The 22,756-nt window shown below is 43.7% G+C and overlaps 1 protein-coding gene across 3 annotated transcripts in view; it reads left to right on the forward strand.

Annotated features, from left to right (window-relative positions):
- Positions 1-22,756, forward strand: part of GNG2 (G protein subunit gamma 2) — a 218,494-nt gene that overhangs the window by 63,055 nt on the left and 132,683 nt on the right. The window contains exon 1 of one of the 3 annotated variants that reach the window (XM_024118332.1): positions 19,551-19,759. The exons of 1 other annotated variant lie outside the window; for it this stretch is intronic. The gene's annotated coding sequence lies outside the window, so the exon portion shown is untranslated. Of the gene's footprint in view, positions 1-19,550; positions 19,760-22,756 lie in introns of those variants that run through there. One more of the 3 variants, XM_055088430.1, reaches the window with a different exon arrangement.

Genomic DNA, 22,756 nt, shown 5'->3' on the forward strand with positions numbered 1-22,756 from the left:
CCACACAAAATCTGCCTTCAACACGAAGTCTGCCTTTAACAATAAGTCTACCTTCAACACTAAATCTACCTTCATCGGTAGCTCCTTGAGCCTGTTCAGTGGCCCCTCCTTACTGGACACAGTCTCGGTTCCCCACTCTGGATGCAGCCCCTGAAGCTGCCCAGTTCCCAGTCTCTTGAGGGACTTTTCCCCTCCGTGGACGCCCCTCTTCTGTCCTCCCCCTTCCACTTGTGTCCCAATCTCTTGAAACACTCTGCATCATTAGTTTTGTTCCTCAGCCTTGTTCCTGGGTTGTCACGTATTCCGTGAGTTTTCCTGGATAGAGCTGAACAGAGCTTTGGATCCAGTGAGTAGATGCAGAGAGAAGAAAGCCGTGTTAGCCCTTCTGCCCCAGGTCAAGCATCCAGGAGAACAGTCTGATTTTTCACACCACTATAAATGACTGCCTTTTAGCACAACTCCTATGCTTATAGCTAGAAGTGAGACCTCCTTTTCGTCTCTAGAAGTTACATTATATAAACAAGTCCCTGAGGATTTTCCCATACTGCAGTATTTGGAGCCCCGAGACCAGGTTCAGTCACACACGTGTATGACTCCTACAACATATCACCTCCCACCGCAGCAAATGTAGATTAATTGGAGCCCTCATGTATCATTTTTTTTTCCCCTAGAGGTCACAGACAGACTGGGAGGAGGAATCACAAATGTATAATATGAAACCAGTTTAAGAAGTAAGAAGATGGGTGGTTCTCTAGAGCAGCGGTCCCCAACCTTTTTGGCACCAGGGACCGGTTTTGTGGAAGACAATTTTTCCACAGACAGGGGATGGTTTCGGGATGATTCAAGCGCATTACCTTTATTGCACTTTATTTCTATTATTATTACCTTGTAATATATAATGAAATAATTATACAACTCACTATAATGCAGAATCAGTGGGAGCCCTGAGCTTGTTGTCACTTGCCACTCGCTGATAGGGCTTTGATATGTGTCTGCAAGCAATTGATTTATTATGGTCTCTGTGCAGTCAAATCTCTCTGCTAATGATAATCTGTATTTGCAGCCGCTCCCCAGCGCTCGCATCACCACCTCAGCTTCATCTGAGATCATCAGGCATTAGATTCTCATAACGAGTGCACAACCTAGGTCCCTCACATGCGCAGCTCACAGTAGGGTTCACACTCCTATGAGAATCTAATGCCACTGCTGATCTGACAGGACGCGGAGCTCAGGCGGTAATGCGAGCGATGGGCGGCTGTAAATATGGATGAAGCTTCACTCACTCACCCGCCGCTCACCTCCTGCTGTGCAGCACGGTTCCTAACAGGCCATAGACTGGTACCGGTCCGTGGCCCAGGGGTTGGGGACCCCTGCTCTAGAGGGTCACCACTGGTGGGCAAATCAACCAAACTCTACAAAATCGGAGATTTGCCATGGGAGACAGTATGAGATGGGGGACGCTCAAGAGAAAAGGAGGGAAGGACCAGGACAGCACCACAGGAGCCAAAATTGTAATTAAGTAGTGGTTCTTAAATGTCAGCGTATGAATCAGCTGTGGCAGGCCCCTCTCCAGACGGACTAAACTGGAATCAGTGGCAGTGGGCCCAGGAATCTATACTTTAAACTATTTCCCCAGGGAATTCTGACATTTGCCCAGGTCTGGGAACCCCATGTTAAGAGGCTCCACCAGGAAAGAGCCCCTCAAAGTTCTATACTAATTCATATAATTCTCACAAGGTTCCTATAAGGAAGGCACTATTATCCCTATTTTACAGATGAGAACACTGAGGCACAGCTTATAAGCAGTGGAGCCTGGATTTGAACCTGGGTAATCTGGCTTCAGAGACCATGATAATATTTCAACCGAACTATTCAAAGGAAATACAAGGAGCAAGCAAAACATTAAAACCCATGGAAGGAAAAGAATAGGAAGAAGTGAGAGGCAAATGAGAAAATCATTCTACAGGAATTAGGAAATGATTGTGAAAAACAGACACACCTTCCAGCATGCAGAGCTAGGGACACATTTGGTGAAATGCTTTTCTTCAGGGCAGTACAAGGACAGCAGTGGTCTCAGTGACAGGCCCCAGATCATTCAAATTCTGTCACGAAAAAAAGAGTAGATTATTTCTAGTAGACTATACATGAAATAGCGACAAATATATTTAAGAATGATGTTGAACATGAACTCTTCACACATAGCACCCAGAAGCTCCCATCAAGGGAAACATGCTGATTTCTGAACATTCTGCTTAAGGAAATTTTTATTCCACTGTATGTTATTTTCCCATTGCCTAAAAGCCCTCCTTTTTTGTCTAATCTATGATGTCATGCTTATTTGCCCTCTTCTGACCTAAACAGTAATGAAATTGAGGTCCCTGTAAAAAACAAAAAACAAAAAACTCTCCTCTTCAGAGCCAGGACACTAAAAGCTTATTCAGATATGAGACAGTTGTATTGATAATATCTAGTCTAGACATAGGGGCTCACAAAAGAAGGTACAATTACAGTTTTTGGTCTGGAGTTGAAGTCTTCAGGTTTTCTAAAAATCTGATTTTAATATGCGTTATTTTTGTAGAGATGGTAAGAGAGCAAACATCTTGCTCAGTCTTCACCAGAGCAGTTGTGTTTCTTCTCTCTACATCCTCTAGCGCTGTCAAAGTCAGTAACTGACCCTGTGATTGGCGGGCAGGTTTTTTTCTGGCAGCAACCCCTGGGGCACTGTGCACCTAAACAAAATGCTGAGAAACCGGCCCCTCACCATCCCAGCACAGGAGTGGCGTTTCCTGAGTTCCCACCAGAAGAGTCATGGACCTGTTCAGGGTCCAAAATTAATTTAACAAGATGGCAGTTTGGCCTGTGTTGCCAGAGGCGTGGCCCACGTGTGACCCTTTTTCACAGAGCACAGGTATTTGCCAGAATTGAAGACAGAAAAAAAAAATTCCTCTTCCTCTGGAGATCTCTGCTGCTAATCTTGGTGCCACTGAAGTAGCAAACTGAGATATTACAGTAAAAGGCCCACCCATGTTATTATAAAGCAGAAGAGCGCAACAACCCAAGTAAGTTATAATTAGCTGAACTATATCAGGTGCTGCTAATCAACACAATTCTTTCCACAAATCATAGGGAAGGTCTTCAGGGCAAAGAGAGAGAAGAGATGTTGCTTTTATATTAACGCAAACAAATAATTGTTGAAGGGATAGATGAAGGCCCATCCATCTACTCTGGTTGTTTACCCCTGAGAGTACTTGAGAGTTCTCCCCACCTCCTCTTTCTTGCCCTTCTCTCCCTCTTATCTCCTCCCAGACGTTACTAGACACTTGACCATTTAGTGCTATGGAAACCACTCAAACGTGTTGTGTGTCTACTCTAGCCTTCCACGCTACCCCTTTTCAAATCCTGCCCCGCACTGTCACAGGATGGTTTTACCAAAATTCTAACCTGATCATATCAGTCCTCTGACCAGACTCGTCTATGCTTCCTCCTTTTCCCAGAGTGGTTGAAATGTCTTGAGTGTACTTCCCAAACCGACCCCAGCCCACTGCTGCAATCCACAGTGGAGTTCACCAGCACCCCCCGGCCATCTGCTCCCAGATACCAAACCCTCATGGCTCGGTCCCACCCTCACGCCTCTGAACAGGCAGGTACCTCAGCCCTCAGCACCGTCTCCATTGCTACATCTGTTCTAAAGACTCTCTGGGAAACCCAGGCAAAAGAAATCCGACTCCTCCCTATGCTTCCTCTTTCGGGGTTCCCCCATCAGTGTTCCAACAGTGTTTACAAGGCTGTCCCAGCTACTCAGCCAGTCTGAAGACACTCAAGTTGGTGAGGTACAAACATGGATCTGTTTTATCTCTCAGATGGCTTCTACTACCTTGTTGCAGCCGGCTCTCCTTTCCTCTGGGCAGCAAGCTCCCTTAATGATACTTCATTCTATCCTATAATCCTTCAGTCACTTCTCCATCTCCCCTGGGCAGGCTGGACCAGGGCAGGGAGCGCATCTGCTCTCTGACACAGTCCCGCTTTTACATAAAGTATCAGAGTGAGGGAAAGCAGGAAAAGGTTCCCTTTGTCACTTAGCTTCCGTGGTGAGGTTGCGGGCAACTCCGTTGTTTCTCACAGCTGGTGGGTGGGAATCATTGTATAAAGAGTCGGTGTGGTCAGATGGAAGCCCAAAAATCCCACTGAAGAGGTCTGAGTCCCCAAAAGGTACCCTAAGCATTGGCAGTTCCTTCCCAGGTGAATCAACAGCAGCTTCCAGCTGACCCCGCTGTCCCCCCATCCCCAGCTCCACTCCCCATCCCTAGAGGTATCACTCACATCCCTCTGAGGTCCATTCCGCTTTATCTTTTGACACAAATTTGGTGAAACAATTGGGAGCTCTTGTGGGGTTTATTGTTAGAGAATTTCACCTGTTAGACCTATGGAAGCTACAATAAAATCTTGAAAAGGAAAATATGTGCTCTTCTGCTCAAGTTTAAAGTAAATATTCTGAAGGTCACCTAATTTATTGTAGATCCTTTTTCAATTCTTTTTTTTTTCTTTTTCTTTCTCTTTGCTCTCTTAGGAATCTGGCTACAGGCTATATTAGATAATCATATGGAGCCAATCACTTTTTTAAATCTTGTAATTTTAAATCCTAAAAATCCATATATCCTTAAATTACAGTTAGAGAAATTAGGCCCAGCATTTCTCAAAGTATGCTCTGAAGAACTCAGAGGTGTTCTGTGAAGACATGGCTCAGTGGTCAAATACATTTGGGAAACATCATATTCTCTAGAGCCCCCTCCTATTCTATTCTATATTCTATTTATTTTCTCCAGAGTCACCATCAATATTGGCATATCAAAAGCTCTGAGAAGTTCTGCAATAAATGAACCTGTTTAACATTACTGAACCTAAGATTTTACAAAATTATTTGTGCTCTGAATTTCCTGCCCCAACTTTTAAACCTGTGTGACACCTATTGACCCAGTTTGGAACATACTGGCTATTGTGATGAGGCAGAGTTGAATGCCAGAAAGAGTATTAAGAAATGGCAGTTACCGGGCCTGGATCCGTCTGCTTTGTACCCCGGAACCCCCTCGGTGTTACTTCTCTGGCATCTGTAAAACATGGCATGCTTCAGCTCATTGCAGCTCTAACCTTCGGAAAGATAGGCATTCAGAAATGATTTCATGCTTTTTTATGGCTAAAAATAGAAAAAAAAATGATTTCAATGATTCAGCTGCCGAAAACTAATAGTAAAGCACCAGTAGCTCTCTGTGTATGTTCAGCAAACCCATGAAAATTCTGCCTGATTAGGTTTTTAAACCTTTATATGAAGCATTTGTCAAAAGCAGAAAAAAATTTTTTTAAAAGGAACAACAGATTAATTTTTAAACCATTTGAATCTAAGATATGATAAAAGTCAAGGAAGTAAGTTATCAACAATTTTAGTTTTGTAGACAATTTTAGTTTTTGTATAAAATATATTTTATGTGTTTTTTAATATGCTAGTGCTCTTTATAGATATTACTAAACACAGATAACACCCAGGCTATGAAAACCATAGAAATCTGGATTAATCAGTTTTTGGAATGTGGTTTTATCAGGGTGTTACAAATTAAAAAAGAGAGAGAAAAATTAACTGTATTTTGTATTTCTCCAAAGTTACTAGATAGAAATAAAAATTAATCCAGCAAATATAAATTAGAGCATTTAGAATCTTAATTTTAAAATTATGAAACTATACAAATAAGAGTAGTTCTAAAAAATGTCCATGAAACCTGTTTTTTCTGTTTTGTTTTCAATCTAACTTAATTCTTCCACCCCAGTTAAATATTTCAGATTTCCTCGCAGTGGGATTCAGGCTGATTACTGAAGGGTTCTAGCACCTGAGAATGGCATCTGTCTTCCTGTCACCGTGCCAACTCCTTGGGCAACAAATGAGGGATTTCCCCTTTTTTTTTTTCCGGTCTTCCCTCCAATGAGGGAGAGACACGCTCCTACCTCAGGAAGAGCACCATTTCTCATTACAATTGGTTCCTTTCCTCTACTTTGTGTGAGAGAAAGGCTTGAGATGAAATCCTTTGTCTTTTTAGATATGATTTTTGTTTTCTCACTATTCTTACTGACGTCTTTGTGTGGTGCAGTGGCTGGGATCCCATTGCATTTACATGGCAACCAGGAAATCAGTCATTCACAGTTGCCATGGTAACCAGAGGCGGGCAGGGAGGAGAAGTGCATTTGATCACAGTCGGCTGTGTCCCTTCCTGGAAGCCTACAGAATTTTTAGACAGAGGTCATTATGAACACAACAACAACAACAAAAAAATACTTTTTGGCATCAAGACAGCTGTGTTCTGGCATCACAAAACATCCTGATAGGAGGGTGTGGGTGAGGCAGACATCACAAGGAGGCCAAGGACGCTGCCTTCTCGCCTCAGAGCTCAGGGTGCTGACCTGGTCGCCTAGAAAATCTGTAGAGGGAGGTCTGTGAGCACCAGCTCCACACTGATTTGCCCAAGCTTCTCTTTAAAGCTTCAGGTCTGCAAAGTAAAAGCAGGTAACCAATGTTGTGCAGCACAGTGAGTATCTCGGTGTGGGTGGGAAACACAGCTCTGCTTTTATGGTAAAAGGAGCCCCAAACTGAGGAAGTGGGGCAGGAGGTGCTGTCCCAAGAAAAACGGAAGTGTCTGTTAAGTCGTTTCCTGCCACATCTGCTTCTGGAGCTGAAGGTCGTCATATTTCAAATTTTTTAAAAAAAGTCATGTGAGGTTAACCAATAAGGTTATCTTTTACAAGCGTGATAATTAGAATCCTTAATCAATAGGCAGATTATGTTTTATAGTAGACAACAGGGGCCCTGGAGTCCAGGAACAGACTTGGTTCCTATATTTATCTAGTCTGATCTTTGGGAGCCAGAAATGACCTATAACCAATCACATTTTTAACTAAAGTTGAGAATGCACTACTTGATCTTAAAAGTCTTCTAAGGGCAATATCCTAATAGGCCAGGAGATAAGAATGTTACTCTATGAATGTAGATCCTTTTCTTTGCAAAGTGAGGAAGAAAATCTCTCATTTTCCTTTTTTTTTTTTAACAGAAGAATGTTACTATTTTCCTCTTTTGAAGATGAAATGAGCAAACTCTTGATTTCCATCCCTCCTTCCTCCAAATTGCCCCTCCCCCACTACACACACACACACACACACACACACACACACACACACACACTCACACACTCTCACACTCTCACACTCACTCTCCCTTGTGTTCATCTCAATAAATAGCTCCAGCCTTCATCATTCACTTTAGAGTCTTCCTTACTCTTCCTTCTCCCACATTCAATTTAGCAGCAAATTCTTACAGGTCTGGTTTCAAAATATATCCTGAATTCAATCACACACACACACACACACACACACACACACACACACACACACACACACTCACACACTCTCACACTCACTCTCCCTTGTGTTCATCTCAATAAATAGCTCCAGCCTTCATCATTCACTTTAGAGTCTTCCTTACTCTTCCTTCTCCCACATTCAATTTAGCAGCAAATTCTTACAGGTCTGGTTTCAAAATATATCCTGAATTCAATCTCTTCTCACAACCTTTATTCATCATACCCAAGCCTCCTTATCTTTGTAAATTCTAAAAGAGTCTCCTGACTGGTCTCTGAGTTTCTATTATATTTACCTACATCCTGGTCTCATAATGCAAGTCAGATCATGCCACGCCCCTGTTCAGACCACTCTCCACCCACCCACAGCTGTACCTAACACTCAGAACACAACCATGACCCACAGAATGCTGCCTGACATGGCCCCTGACTGCCTCTCCCCTTCACTTTCCTGTTCATGCATTCTACTCTACCCATGCTGACCTCCTTGCTGTTCTTTGAATACATCAAGCATTCCCTCATCCCAGGGTCTTTGCACTTGTGGGAATGTTCTTCCTGACATCACTTCCTTCAAGTCTCCAAATGTTGGCTCCTACAAGGAGGTCTTTGTATCAGCCTGAGTCTTGGTAGGAAATAGAAGACACACATTTCTTACAAGAATGAAGGGACTTGTTACAGAGGTGTGTGCACGGTTGAGGAAACCAACAGCAAGATTTGATGCCACGTCTAGGCTTGAAGGGGTAAAAGGAAGAAGTAGCGTTGCAGAGGCGCTAAGAAAGCTGCTGTCCTGGAGACCCATGGGGCTGCCCAGAGGGAACTGTGGCAACTGCGGGGAGAAAACCAGGGCCAGAGCAGAATGTGTAGGAATAAACACACTGACCTCACTTTTGGTGTGTTGGCCAAACACAGCTGGAAACCCGAGTCCAAGGCAGTTGAGTACTGTACACTTTCTCTATTGTTGCATCACAAGTTACCCCAAAACACAGCGGCTTGAAACAATAAACATTTATTATCTCTTACAGTTTCTGTGGGTCAGGAATTCGGAAGCAGCTTATCTTGATGTTTCCGGCCCCAGGTTTCACATGAGATAGCAGTCAAGATGTCAGTTTTTTGAAGGGGTGGAAGATTCATTTCCAAGGTGGCTCACTTAACATGGTTGGCAAGCTGTTGCTGGTTTTTGGTAGGAGGCCAAAAGTCCTGCCCTCAGGTGGGCCTCCACAGGGCTACGTGAGTGTCCATACAACATGGTACCCAGCTTCCCCCCAGAGTGAGTGATCCAAGACCCCAGGTGGAAGCTATAGGGTCTTTTACGAACCAGCCTTGGAAATCACACACTGTCACCTCGGATGCATTCTACTAGTCATATAGATCCATCTAGGGGATGAGACCACACAAGCTGTGAATAGCAGGGGCCAAGAATAATTGGAGGCCATCTTGGAGATGCCATCAGGCCCAGAGCAAACCAAAGAGGGTGGAGAATTAATTGAAAAGAGTGGGCAAAAGGTGGAAATCAGGGAGTAACCAGTAGCCTTCCTGACCATCCTACTTAAAATATTGTATGCCACTCTGTTCCCCTTTATTTTTCTTCTCAAGACTTAATGCTACTTAACATAACAAGTATCTATTTGTTAACTATTTGATTTTTGATTCCCCTACCATCATATAAACTCCTTCAGATAAGAGACTTCAACTATTTTGTTTTCTGCTGGCACCTAATAAGCTTCCAATAAATAATTGTGTAGCTGAATGTATAAATTATACCCAATTTTAGATAAAAAGTAAATGCTTTTAAATGACCAATTCCAGTGACATCCCCACTTTTTTAAACTGAAAGTTTATTTTGCCCCCAAAAGAATACTACTATTCAGTGAATTAGAATTTGCCTCTGGGAGTTTTACAAGCAACACAGTTGCCTCTTGGTCTTTTCTTCCTCTTCATCTGGTGGTGGTGGTATTTTTCCCTTCATTTTAAGGTCAAGTTCTCATTTTTATCCTCTTAAAATAAAGTAAGTTACATTGCCTCTTGTTTATTTGGCTCTCAGTTGAGTTCTGTTTTCAGAGGTCTTATTTATTTTTTATAAATTTATTTATTTAATTTATTTATTTTTGGCTGTGTTGGGTCTTTGCCGCTGTGCGCGGGCTTTCTCTTGTTGTGGTGAGTGGGGGCTACTCTTTGCTGCAGTGCGCAGGCTTCTCACTATGGTGGCCTCTCTTGTTGCGGAGCACAGGCTCTAAGTATGCGGGCTTCAGTAGTTGTGGCACGCGGGCTCAGTAGTTGTGGCTCGCAGGTTGTAGAGCGCAGGCTCAGTAGTTCTGGCACGTGGGCTTAGTTGCTCCGCCGCATGTGGGATCTTCCCCAACCAGGGCTCGAACCTGCATTGGCAGGCGGATTCTTAACCACTGCACCACCAGGGAAGTCCCCAGAGGTCTGCGAGTACTTTAGTTGCTCCGCCGCATGTGGGATCTTCCCCAACCAGGGCTCGAACCTGCATTGGCAGGCGGATTCTTAACCACTGCACCACCAGGGAAGTCCCCAGAGGTCTTACTTAAGAAAATGGCTCTCATGGGAAAAATGAACCCTTCCCTCTTAATCTTCCCCCTTATTTCCCCTCTTCTGTTTTTTTCCTAAAACCTGCCAAGGGCACCTGTGGGGACTTCTGTGGCACCTGTGAGGCTAAAGAGATTGCTGACCTCTGGTTACTGAGGGTCAGAAGAGAACAGATTGCAAGCAGAGAACATTGCTCGTGGAGCCCACGTTCATGATGTTCTCCCTATTGACTGACCATGAGAAGAAGAAGGCAGCCCCAGGAACATCTGTACCCAAATCTAGAGTGGGTGGAGGATGCTTTTTCTCCTCCATCATTAACACCTTTCCAGATACGAAGTGGGAGAAACTGATCCCTTATGTTATGAAGCAGCTTCCCTCGGAGTGGAGGAGACAAGCTGGTTGTCAAAGTAGTGAGACGACATGACTTGATGCCCCGTGTGCATGCCTATCATTCCACACAACATCTGCACAGAAGCGTTCATTGTAACTGCTTTTTGTAATGTGGTACACCTAGTTTCACCATCCATACCAGAGCCAGCAGCTTTTATCTTTTGTTAATACGAACCTAATCCTGGCCGTCAGCTCAGTTGGTTAGAATGTGGTGCTACTTCATAACCGTCATCGTTTTCATGTATTATAAATGTGAATAATGAGTAATTCTTGTAAAGTTCATTCATTCATTTAACAAAGATTTAGTGAGTGCTTACTATGTATCAGGCACCATCAAGACCCTGGCTAATCAAGATAAGCACACAGTTATCTTCCTAGAAATTTAGGGGTAGAAAGGTGTTTTTATTTTCCCATCTGATGATTGTTGTAAGTGGCGGGGCTTTGAAGAATTTCCCTAGACTATTATTCCAGAATAAAATGGGAGTCTGTCTCGCTAACGATTAAGCAAATCCAGTCATTCTGAACACTTTAGTTTCTTCCTTGAAATCTCATTTTTCTCTAGTGGTGTCCTCTCAGTTATGGGCAAGTACAACTTTTTTCCCTCTTGACTGCATTATTTGAGGTTATTGTTGCCACCTTCTTCAGGTATAAAACCATTGATGTATGTAATCCTTAAGTAAGGATTCAGGTCATGTAGTTTCCCATGCTTATATCAGAGCACCAAGTGTGTTTAAAGGGATTTTTTTTTAGTCATATTTATGCTGTCAGTTTTCAGCTAGTGTAACTCTACTTTATAGATGCAAAAATTTGGTGGTGGGAAGTTAGGGGGAATATCTGTTAATATTTAATAGCAAATAAATGGCTTGGCTGTGGTCTGGGTGAATTTCAGTATTTTGAGCTGGGAAAGAATCAGTGACAATCACTGGTCTTGAGCAAGTAACCCACTCTTTTCATTTGAAAACAAAGCCATTAATGACAATGTATAACTAATGACAGACTTGCTTCCTAACGTGATACTGTAAGATGTAATTGTTTTTAATTATAAATAAATCTACAGATGTTTGGCTTATAATCTTCCTCCTAAAATTAATCTCTGTACCTCACTTGAAATGCTTTTGCTTTCATTCATATATGCAACAAATATTTATTGCACACCTACTATGTGCTGTGCACTGCACACTGTACCAGAGATACAGCATTGAGTAGGACATGACCTATGTGTTCTAGAATTCCACAGGTGGTAGAGGATGGAGAAAGGGAAACACACAAGGACAATACAGTGTGATAAGAGCTATAATCAGGATAAGCTATAGGTGATTTGTGGAGGAGCAGGGGTAACAACTAACCCAGCCATTTCCTTTGAGAAAACTGTACAAGTAAAAGTAGTAATTCGCTAAGAAATCTTATTTATTGACGACGTTTGCCAAATCAGTCATTTGAGATTTTCACGTTCGCCAAATCAGTCATTTGAGATTTTCACATTTACTATACACCAGCAAATCTTCTCTGCTGAAATTACCCTGTGTAATCATACAAGTAATACTTAAGGAATATTGACTAACTTCTTACAAAAGTAACTTGAATCATTTTTGTAACATTTCATGGGAAGTTATAGCAGATGTTTCACATTACTGAAAACGCACTTTCCAAGTTTACAGATTGTGAGGAGAACCATCAACTGACAAACGTTCACAAGAGCTTTCTACATATACTGGGCCTTCATTACCATCTAAGTAAATAACAGATTTTGCCTCTCAGTTTAATATTCTTACTTGGTTGGCATTTCAGGGTCTTTCCTGTTTCAGCATCAATAGCACATTTTCCTTCTCTTCTCATTTTCTGATTCCTAAAACATTTTGGGTCATATTTTAAGCAGCCTTGGTGGTTTGTTTGCTCCTTCTCTTAAAATTTTGTAAAATGTATGCTCTTGTATCTTCAAAGTGGTCAGTAGTACTCATAACTTTCTTCCACGGGACCTAATGGTTCAGATTCCCCTAAAGTTAACAAACATGTACTGAGCACACACAGCATATAGAGACCAGAGACACAGCCCTGCCCTCAGACAGCACTCAGTCTAGTTAGACTCCAGCAGACTTGGGAGTAGAGACAGATTCACCACCCAACACTCAACATCACAATTCCCTCTCCAGCTCCTATGGTTCTGTTTCTGAAATTCTATCACAGGAAAATCCAAAGCGAGAAACATAAGACTTATGAGAAAACTGGAGCTGGAGAGATCAAGGTCATAAGCAAACCTATGAATATTCTTTACAGTAGGGAAATCACCAAAGACACGGTGACAGAAGGTCCCCAAACATCTTTTATTGCCCAGCCTTTTGCCACCTTATTTACCATCAAAATAGATCATCCTTTCTGGCAACGTATTTGGCAGAGAAAATCAAATCTTGCCTTTCTGCCTTGCCTGCAAATTACTGGAGTTATTATCGTATAGCTTTTCTTTCAAGACACTTCAAAATGATTTACTCCTGTGATGTTAATCTCACTGATTCGTACCCTTTAATTCTGACATTCTTTTCAAAGGATTGTTTTTCCCAGGCTTTGCTTGTGTACAATGTTCTCTAACCTCTGCCAAACTTCATTGCTGACTCCCTCTTCTTGATCTTGTTTCTTGTTTCCTGTTGTCCCTGCTTTTCTGTATGCATCTTCGGAGACTTTTTAGAGGGGACAAGTTGTATTTTGCAGAATTGCTCTTTGTTTTTATGGTAAGAATGCACTTGGTTTAAACTCTTTCATTACCCTAGTGGACAGTCCAGCCCTACCTTCCACTGGTGGAGGGTTTGAAACATTTTCTGGGAAGACCAGAACTTCAGACATGAAGCAGGCAGTGTCCACTCAGGCAGTGTCTGGCCTTTGTCCCTACTTAAGCTGGCCAAACCCTCCCTGTGCACAGCTGTTTGGATCCACAGCCAGGCCTCTATGGCTCTTTCTTGCCTGTCTCCAGCTCTGATTCGACTGCCTTCCCCAGCTCCTGTGTGCGTCCTTTCTGTGTCCCTCCATACCCGGCGTCTCTTCGGCAAGACCTCCCGCTTCATGATTAGCCCTCCTCCAGCAACCCTCGGCTTCCATCTACCCTTTGTCTCTGAGCCCACATCCTCCCTCCTTCCCTTCCCATCAACTCTTGTATTTGTTAGGAAAGCAAATTTCTTGAACTCATTGATCATTGGCAACCTCCCCAGGGCTTTATGTATGTAATACAAACATATATACACTTGGGTTAACAACCCAAATGAGTTCAATCGTGGTGACATTTCAGGCAATGTGAGGGAAGAATCTGGGGAACTTCCCACTATCCAGTTAGCCCCCTAGTTAGCCCTGCCCAGGGCAAAGGGAAAGGAGAACTCATGCTTCTCTGGAAGAAGAGGTGGACGTGGCTTGGCAAACCCCTTGTCCTATTAACTTTTGTGCTGGGCTATGCAGCAGAGACTGACATTTCCCATTTGTGAGGGTCAGCGGTGCGCTCTCTCTCTCTCTCTCTCTCTCTCAGGAAAGATTAGTTCTACCCACCCTGACCCCTGACTCTCTTTAAACCAAATATCATTCAGTCTCCTTGGCTCCCTAACAGCTGGGGGTAGGCTCAGATGTCTCGGGGGAGGGAATGATAGTGCTGACACAGAGATTAGATCATGACTATGCCTCTTTTTCAAAAGAAGTCTTTAGAGAGACTTCCATTCCTTTTAGTTGATCCAAGAAATGCCTGGAATTCTGGATTTTCTGTGATAAGATACCAGCTCAATGATTCATTTATTTATTCCTTTATTTTAAAATTTATTAAATTTATTTTATTTTTGGCTGCGTTGGGTCTTTGTTACTGCATGGGCTTTCTCTAGTTGCGGTGAGTGGGGGCTGCTCTTCGTGGCGGTGCACGGGCTTTTCATTGCGGTGGCTTCTCTTGTTGCAGAGCATGGGCTCTAGGCACGTGGGCTTCAGTAGCTGTGGCACGTGGGCTTCAGTAGTCGTGGCATGCGGGATCTAGAGCGCAGGCTCAGTAGTTGTGGCACACGGGCTCAGTAGTTGTGGCTTGCAGGCTCGGTAGTTGTGGCGCACGGGCTTAGTTGCTCCGCGGCATGTGGGATCTTCCCGGACCAGGGCTCGAACCCATGTCCCCTACATTGGCAGGTGGATTCTTAACCACTGTGCCACTAGGAAAGCCTCCATTTATTTATTCTTGGTGACTATTTGGCACAACAATTAAGCAAGCCATTAAATGTTTCATTCATGCATATGAGTGGACAGGATTTATTAATATACGAAATTCACCTTCTTATTCTCATTTCACCATTCCGTCTCCAGCGCAGCCCACACATGCCCTCAAGGAGCCGCAGTGCTGGTTGGTTGCTGGCTCCTTCCGGAGACAGTAGAATAAGGAAGGGGAGAGAGAGACCCATACTCCATACTGAGACGTGGGCGGAAAAGTAGGGAGGGCTTAGCCAGAGCAGGCAAGTCAATCAAAACAGTAAAGAAATAGCTGAGCAAGGCAAGCTGGGAGGACAGAGGAAGGAACAGTATTTAACAAGATTAGAGGAAGAGTCTGGGGATTTGGCATGAGAGGCTCTGGGACAGCTGTGAGGTGGCAAAAACCTGAGAATTCAGGAGGGAATGTGAAAAGGGTTTCTGGCTTATTAATTAGTCTCTGGCTTATAAATTAGTTTCTGGCTTATAAATTAGTGTACTTGAAGTCTCCCTGCATCTGGAAATGCAAGTAAAGAATAGCTTTCTTCCTTTTTGTTTTTTTTCTGTTTCTTTTAAAAATTTATTTTCTAAATAACTTTTTGTTGCCAGACTGTGCTTCTTTATAAGCAGTTCAGTGCAGAAATGAAAGCAGGAGTTGCCCCAGGATTGTTTAGGGTTACCTAGAGAACAAATATTCAGAATTTGGTATGTATGTACCATGGCTTTCTGCAGACGATTTGAAAAAAGAAATAGAGGGATCATTGTTCCTTACCCCATGACCAACTTCTCATATCAGAAGCTTCCTTTTTTTCCCTTCCCCAGGCACCCAAAGGAAAACAACAGCAGTTTGGGAATTTCTGCCAATGATGCTTTTTTATTACACAAACTTCTGTTAAGCGCCTGCTATGTGACAAGTAAAGATGAATGGAACCTGGCCCTAGGCTTAAGGGCTGATACTGATAAGTGAGGTGGACATATTAACAACTTGTTAAAACACTGCAGTTAGTGCCTCTATGGAGACAGAGGCAAGGCACTGTGTACTCATGGGGCAAGGAAGACCTGCCTCTGTTTGCATGGTCAGGGGAGGTTTTTGAGAGAAGCTGAGTCTGAAGGGATAAGTGGGGGTCACCAGCAGAAAAATGGAGGAAAGAATAGGGCATTTCTGGCAAAAGGAAGAGCATATGCCAAGATGCAGAGGAGAAAAGAGCATGGACCCAGGAGAAACCATGAAGGCCCACCTTCATCCACCCTAGAACGGGTGGATGGAGGGTTGCAACAGGTTAGCTAAGAAGTTTAGGATGTAGGTGGGTGGTGTTACAGAAGGCCTTGTATGCCATGCAAAGGAATTAAGACTTGAATCCTGCAAGCAATGAGGAAGGGAGATTCTGAAAAATTATAGCAGGGCAGTGACTTGCTCACCTCTTCATTTTAGAGGTGGACTTCTAGTGGGCATGGCTTAGAAGAGAGACTGAGGTAGGAGGACAAAGTAGAAAGTATTACAGTTATATAGGGAAAACAAAAGTATTGTTGGAATAAGACCATGGCCACAGTAATAGAGAGGAAGAGTTTGGTGGAAGAGATAATTTCATGGTGGGTATGAAGGATGAGGAACATTAAATCAGACATGGGGTAACAAAGACAGATGATTCTGATATTATTCTTATATTCCTGCTCTAGGCAACTGGTTTGTTGTATTCCTCACTCAATAAAATGGAGAATACAGAAAGGAGAACAAGCTTTGGATAAGTCAATATGTATAGTTTGGGGACTGTTGATATCAAAGAACTCCAAGGAACATCCAGCTAGAATGCTCAATAATGCAGGAGAGATAACAGACCAAAATCATGGCCTCTCTACTACCATCGACCTCCTCTGCCAGGTAGATGTAAGAAGTACAGGTATCAATGCCTACAAACAGGGCCACTGATGACTGTTGAAGCATTTTACAGGCTTCTGGTTTATGTACAGGCTCATGTTTAGTTACTGATGGCATGAACGGTTCATGGTGAGATGTAATTATATCTCCTAAGAAATGGACACTTTGTAGTCTCAGTATGCACACTTACCATGCTTGTGTTAAGAGCTCTGAACTGGATTAATCTTCTCTCTTGGCCAATCTACACATCCACATTTTTCTTTTCTCTCCCGAAAAAGAAGCTATTAGAATCAGTTGAAAGCAATGAGGTTAATGACAAGAAGAGAAAGATCTTACAATCTAGCTTTTAGCTTTGAAGAGAGGTTGGTTGACACTTCCCGGCAATGGGCAGGTTAACCTACTGAGAGTTTTATAAGGGCCAGAGATGGAAGAACAGATCAGAAGGCAGCAGGCCAAATTCCTAGAGATTTTGGTGTCTGAAAGAGATTTCCCTATGTAGACATAAAGATAAGTACCAGCCACTCTCTGATGGTTGAGGGAGAGAGAAGGGAGGGAGAGAGGATTTAAACAACAGAAAGGACCCATTGGAATCCAGAGTTCATGCCAGAATCTGCCACTGGTTTAAAATTAACCAAAGATTTGTTTCCAAAATCTTTCCAACCATTCATAATTGTGCTTCTCATTTTTCTAAGACTTGATATCATATATATTTAAATTTTCATTTAAAAGCTTCCAGTAACCTTTGGCACCAAGATTCCTGATTTGGAGGTATCCATGTCTGATCTTCATTGGGTTGTAGGAGGTTGTGGGAATGTTATCCAATCCTCTTGCATGACTACTACAATTCTATTTACTGGTGGTTCAAAAGTAGTTCCTCATTTTAAATCTTGAATCAATCCACTTTGTAATTTTTTGATGTTAGTGAGTTAACATCAGGGTCCTTTTTTAAAAAAAATTTATTTTATTTATTTATTTCTGTCTGCATTGGGTCTTCTTTGCTGCGCGTGGGCTGTGGCGAGCGGGGGTTACTCTTGGTTACGGTGCACAGGCTTCTCATCGTGGTGGCTTCTCGTGTTGCGGAGCACGGGCTCTAGGCGCGCAGACTTCAGTAGTTGTGGCACACGGGCTCGGTAGTTGTGGCACGCGGGCTCGGTAGTTGTGGCTCGCGGGCTCTAGAGCGCAGACTCAGTAGTTGTGGCTCACGGGCTTAGTTGCTCCGCGGCATGTGGGATCTTCCTGGGCCAGGGCTCGAACCCATGTCCCCTGCACTGGCAGGCGGATTCTTAACCACTGCGCCACCAGGGAAGCCCCCAGGGTCCTTTTAGATAAAAGATTTCTAGGAAGAAATAAGCAAACTCTGTTTATGGAACATCAAATCGAAACAAAGAGTATCCCGGGGACTGTCTCAGAACATTTCATAGAAATTAAATTCTGTACCTTCCAGGCTAATGTGATGTAGTCCTCAAGGTGGGTTAGGAAGGCTCACCTGGTGACTTCCCTGATGATAGAGTTATCCTGCATCCACCTTAGGTTTCCAACATTTCTTGTTAGTTTACTTGCTGGAGGGGTAAGGCAAGGCTGGATTACAAAATAGAGCTGGGAATTAACTGTTGCCCAGAAAGATTAGCTTTCCAGGCACTGATTGTTGAGGAGAGGTTTTTTTTTTTTTTTTTTTTGCGGTACGCGGGCCTCTCACTGCTGTGGTCTCTCCCGTTGCGGAGCACAGGCTCCGGATGCGCAGGCTCAGCGGCCATGGCTCACGGGCCCAGCCGCTCCGCGGCATGTGGGATCTTCCCGGAGCGGGGCATGAACCTGGGTCCCCTGCATCGGCAGGCGGACGCGCAACCACTGCGCCACCAGGGAAGCCCGAGGAGAGGTTTCTTAATGGTGTTGCCTGGACTAGAAGGATTCCCCCGAGCCCCACCCTCAGCCTGGGTTTAATCTGTAGCTTCCCCAAAGCACCTTGTGTTCATAGTGGGGAAGAATGACTCACAGGCTGAATAAATTCAGAGTCCCAAGAGCACTGAGGTTTAGTGGTGAATATCCTACTGTGGGGAATCGGGAAACCAAGTACTGGTCCTGGTTTGGCTGCTGACTGCCAAAGTCACTCACCGTCTCTGAGCGTCCATGTCCTCTAAAAATAATAGGAGCTAATATGTATTGAACGAATCCTATCTTTCAGGAATGATTATTATCATTTTGTGCACCATTTCATTTAATCCTCAGATTTCTGCTATGGGGTATGACTATAATCACCTCCATTTTGCAGATGAGGAAATCGAGGCATGGAGAAGTTAATTTGCCCAAGTTCATGAATCAGTAATGACCGCTTGGACTCAAATACTGGTGGGCAGATTGGCCTGCAGTCTCTACCCTTATTCCTAACACTGCACCACCTCCTAAAGTGAAGGGAAAGGACAAGAGGATGACCAGGGTTCTTTTAGCCCTGCTAGCGTGGGGTGGAGGGGAAGGGGGCTCTGTTTCTGGGGTGAGAAGATCCAGTGTTCAGCTCTACCTTGCTCCTCTCCACCACTGAGAATCTTTCAGGGAATATGTCTTCACTATTAGGCCATGGGTAGCATTGCAGGACTTGGTTTAGCTCCTATGTCCCCCAAGAATACTTATCAGGGACATTCTTTTCTGAGCACGTGGGTTAAGCAAGATCTCAGTGGTAGTGGAACCTTGGAGAAATGAAGCATTGGGAATGTTGGCCACAGAGAAAAATGCTGCAGCAAGAAGCTGCAGGCTCCCAGCTCGCTGCCTTGATAAGGGACCACAGTAAATCAGGAGGTGCCGTGGAGGCTGGCGCTGGATCTCAGGGGCAGAACCTGGCCAGGGGCTGTGGACCCCCCCGAAACAACAGCAGCAGCAGCAACAACAGACCAAGTTCAGGCTGAGAAAGCCGACTCTATGGGGAAGGGGGCCGAGAGAATGAGGGAATAAGGGGAAGGAAGGAACAGACGGCCCCAAAGGGTCTTGGAACAAAGGGGAAAAGGGGATTGTAGTCACACTGGTGTCGGTAGCCCAAGAGAAGAGGAAAGGGCTCCCGTGAGCCCTGAAATGGAAGGAGAGGGAAAGAAGTAAGCGGCTCACAGCTAGCAAGAGGAGGAAGTGGGAGATGCGCTGCTTCCTGTAGAAAGACCGATGACTGAAGACAAAGCTGGGTGGGGACTAGTCCCTGGGCTGCAGGAGCCGCTGCTACACATACACACAGCGGCTGCCGCGCCGTGGGCAGCTCCTACTACTGCGGGGCTGGGCTGGGCTGGGCTGGGCTGGGCGTGCTGCGCCGGAGCTCGCCTGCACACAGCGGCTCGGAGGGAGGAGGAAAGCCACTCGTCTCGGACCAGCCTCGGGAGCCAAGGTAAAGGAAACACTTTTCGTGTTGCTCCTCGCTAAGTGAGAAAAATGACCCTCGCCTGCGGTTGTAAGGGCAGATTTCGAGGGGGAAGAAAGACACATTGTTCCGGGGATGGGGGGAAATGGTCAGGATGGGTTGTGTTTAGCAGGGATTTTGAGAAGGACCAAATTCGTGACACCTTGATTTGAAAAAAATAATCCTCATTAGTGCTTAGCTTTGGTGACTCATCAGGATAACACGCTAAATGTTAAGAAGCTGTTTGCATAGTTCTCTTGGAAGGAAAGCAGAGCCCAGTTGAAATCAATTGGGGCTGTGAAGCTGTGGGCTGATCATCTGAACGTTGCAGTCTTGTTTGAGGGGTGTAAAATGTTAATTGCATTATCTTTCTTACACATTGCACTGGGGTAGCTCCTATCTGGCAGCATAGGGACTGTGATTTGGCTTTTTGTTAGTTTGTTTGTTTGGGGGGGTTAAATCCTTTTGTACTCAGAATTTGCCAACAAAGGCTGGAACTGCGTATGTAAGGGGCAGTATTTACCATTAAAAAAAAGGTGTCTTCCTCCCTGTGCTCTGTGCAGCTGCTTTTCAGGATAACCTCAGAAACAGCTATCATTTGCCAGTGGGTCTTATCCTAAAGTTGCATTCTTTCTCAAAAGAGTGTGGCGGGTTTAACTTGTCTAGACTCGGATACCAGTGTATATATGGATTTTATGTTTATATAGATTTTATTCATCTATAGGTCAAGGTGCATATTAGCCTCAGCGACGGACAACATGTAAAAGTGTTGCCAGGTTGTTTCCTTACCTGCCTATGCTGTGGATGGACGAAGTAGTGAAATCAGAACTTGATTTTTATTCTTTGATTTCCTTGAGCAATGGGTCCTCTTATTAGAGTCTATGGCCATGGCTTGTTCATATTTCTGAATGATACGTACAAGTGCAGTAAACAGGTCTAACGGATTAGAAATGAGATTGTGAGATTTCTTTGGCAGGATATGTAGGAGGGTTTAATATCCTAGCATAGCCTGATTTAAAGAATTAAGCTGTGTCTCCAACAGAAAATGCGGTTAAGCAATAAGTGATCGTTGATAAAAGGTTTTGTCTTGCATTTTTACAATGAAAGGAGATAATTTTCAAAAGAAAGAACTGCTTATAGCGGAGTAAAAATAATAAAAAGGTCATATTTAGACACTTATTCTTAAAGTGTAGGTTTTAAACACTTAATATGCCATGGAAAGTGTATATGCTTCCTCATTTATCATTATTCTCAATTGTGAAGAGCTCTAGTTTTGTTTTTTTTTAATGTCACCTTATGAAATTGATTTGTCTTCTCAAAATTTGTGGGGTAGCAGCACATTTTCAGAGATAAGAATCTTTAGGTACTAAGGAAAAAAAGGTCAAATTTTCTGAGCATACTTATGAAACTAAACCTGTGTGATGACTAAGAGACGAAATAGTGCTGGTGTTGAAACCATGGAGCTCCCCTGACAAATCCATTGTATTTAATCAAACCTGTGGGCAAAACAAGTCACGCCACATATTCCATGGTTCCAGTTCCCGTATGTCTAGGAGACATACGGGAACTGGAACCATAGGTAAAGATCATCTTCCCAGAGAGGAGATCTCGGGTGCATCTTGGATCCCGAATGCCCCTAACTGGAGCTCTGTGATCAAGCTGCCTGTCATTAAATGAAATGGAAAGTTGGGAGTCCGGGCTGTGTGAATGAGGATGGGGCTCAAGCTCTGGTACTTACTCAGCTACGGGCTGGATTCACTAGATAATGCCAACACCCTGCTTTGTGTGAGGATGTGTAGACAATCTGCTTTACTCCTCACTGTGTGTTTCACAAAAGAGTCAGAAAATGAAACCTTGGCTCATGGGCACAAGGGAGTCCAGAGGCCCCCTGCTCTCTTTCAGAAAACATCAAACAAGAGATGCCTATTTTCTGCACAGCCCCAAACATTCCCTTAATTATTAAATTCCAGCTTGAAGCACAACGTGAATGAGTAACGGCAGATCAGTAACTACGATGGCAGGAGGTTTAGGAAAAAGATGAAAAAGCTCCTGTCCTGTAAAATGGGACTATTTCCTCTTCTTCTGGCCATATGGAATATTAAAAGACATACTACTTTGTCCAGAGTGTTCAGAGGCTTTTGAGGGAGTCAGCCAACACTGAAATTTTAATTGTGTGTGTGTGTGTGTGTGTGTGTGTGTGTGTGTGTGTGTTTCTGCCATATGGCCAACGGCAGAGTGGAAACACGACTCCTGGTTGGTCCTGGGCCTCATGGTGGGCTCGTAGTGAATGCATTTGGTTGACTGACTTTTTTAGCCTGCTTCAGAAGGCAGGCTCAACTTTTAAGTATAAAAGCTCTATAGTCAAAGCACAAAGCCTCTTCAGAGACAACTGTGGGTAGCAGAAAACAGCATGGTGGAGTGAAAAGAATGCAGGCTTCAAGAGTCAGGCCGATCTGCCTTTGAAGCCTACCACTGGTTCTTACTCCTTCAGCTGGTATGTTAAGTTATGAACCTTGCTTTCTTCACTGTAAAGAAGGGTTAATAGTACATAATCAGGGTATTTGTTGTTGTTGTTTGTTTGTTTGTTGTGTTTTATTTGGTTTTTGCTTTTGTGTGTGATTTGTGAGTGCCTGCCTGGTACATAGTAGGTACTCAGATGTCACATTTTCTTCTGCATCGGGAAAAGTTAGCGTCTTCTTGATCTTTGCCACTATCTCAAAGATTCAGGAGACATTATTTTTTAACTGTAGTGAAATATATATAACATAAAATTTCCCATTTTAACTATTTGTCAGTGTGCCATTCTGTGGCATTAAGTATACTGACATTGTTGTGCAACTGTCATTACCATCCATTCTCCAGAGCTTTTTCATCTTCTCAAACTGAAAATCCCATTAAACAGTAACTCCTCATTCCCTCCTCTCCCCAGCCCCTGGCACCACCATTCTACCTTCTGTCTATGACTACTCTAGGTACCTCATGTAA

This window comes from Physeter macrocephalus, chromosome 11, assembly GCF_002837175.3.
Source record: "Physeter macrocephalus isolate SW-GA chromosome 11, ASM283717v5, whole genome shotgun sequence".
Classification (NCBI taxonomy): domain Eukaryota; kingdom Metazoa; phylum Chordata; class Mammalia; order Artiodactyla; family Physeteridae; genus Physeter; species Physeter macrocephalus.